The sequence below is a fragment of the Orycteropus afer genome, unplaced genomic scaffold (genome assembly GCF_000298275.1).
Source record: "Orycteropus afer afer isolate SDZICR_OR568_19922 unplaced genomic scaffold, OryAfe1.0 scaffold00687, whole genome shotgun sequence".
NCBI lineage: Eukaryota > Metazoa > Chordata > Mammalia > Tubulidentata > Orycteropodidae > Orycteropus > Orycteropus afer.
In genome coordinates, this window is record NW_006922274.1 from 531,834 (window position 1) to 533,394 (window position 1,561).

Below are 1,561 nucleotides of genomic sequence, written 5' to 3' on the forward strand. Positions count from 1 at the left end.
AGTGGCTGGTGGGTTTGAACCGCCAGCCTTCTGGTGAGCAGTCAAGTGCCTTAGGCACTATGCTACCAGAGCTCCTATGTATATTCATATATATGTATATATTTACTTTTATTGTGGTGGAAACATACACACCAAGACATTCACCAATATAACAGCTTCCACATTAGTTCAAGGACATTGATGACATTTTTCATGTTATGCCACCATTATTGCTATCCTTTTCCAGTACATTCCACCACCATAAGCACAAACTCAATGCCCTGCAAACAAAACCTTGCTCATTCCCTCCTGCCCCTGGTAATATGTATATATTTTTAATCAATCTAGAAATTTTCCCTCCCCTACCCTCCCATCCCTGGTAACCAACAAAGAAAGTTTCCTTCCATATATAATATTTATGTATTTATTTTATAACAGATCGTCTTAATAAACTTTATTAGAAATTCTAATCTCTTTTCAATTTCTTTCATGTGTTTTCCAGGCGTACAAACATGTCATTTGCAAATAAAATAATGTCCTGTCTTTCTAATATTTGTACAATATATGTGTTTCTTTGCCTTATTGATTTGCTCAAAATTTCCAGAACAATAGAGATAATCATACATATCTGCCTAATCTTAGGTGCTTTTTCTAGTGTGTCATTATTAAGGATGGTGTTGAATGATTATTTCGGATAGATGTGTTTGTCATAGCAAAAGCTGAAATACCATTCTCTTCCTAGTATGCTACGATTTTCCTTTTAATCAACAATGAATGTTATATTATCTAGTGCTTTTAAGGAGAGCCTATGTATTTTTTCCTTTTTCATAATGTTAACCTTGATAATTGTTTATTATTACTTTAGTAATTTTATGAGTTCCATTTGCTGATAATGCACTTAGGAATCTACATCTATAACTGAGACTTATGTGCAGGTTTATATTTTCTATTATAATTTTCATGTTTTTAACTAGGAGGTTATCTTCATAAAATAGCTTTAGAGAGTTTCAACTTTTTTCAGTGCTACCAAACATTTTTTCACTCATTCTCTTCTTTTAACTTAATATTTTATCGTTATGAAACAATGCATGCACATAATTAAAATGTAGGAAAAAATTAAATGGTTTATAATGAAATAAAATAGTCCTGTACCCAACCATTTTGCTCTACCTTAGTCCCATTCCTATATTCAACTTTTTTACAACCCCACAGCTTTCCCTCCCCTAACTCTCAACAGAGGAATAGCAAAAACAGATAAATAGTTGGGAGGAGATAAAGAGGGTTCTGTGACTATTTTCTAATACAATTTTTTCTGCTATCAACAATTTTTATGTTGTCGTTTTTCATTGAATTTCTGTTAAGGGTGATGGAAAAATTTGGAAATGGAAAGTGGTAATGGTTGCACAACATACAGATGTAATTAATGTCACTGAATTGTATGCATAAAAGTGCAAATGTTTATTATATATATTTTTACCACAATAACAAAACTTATTTTCATTAGCATATTTTTTTCTATACTTATTGCTAATATTTTAATATGCTGATAGAGCATGGCAACCATTGGGTTTCTGAGGAAGTA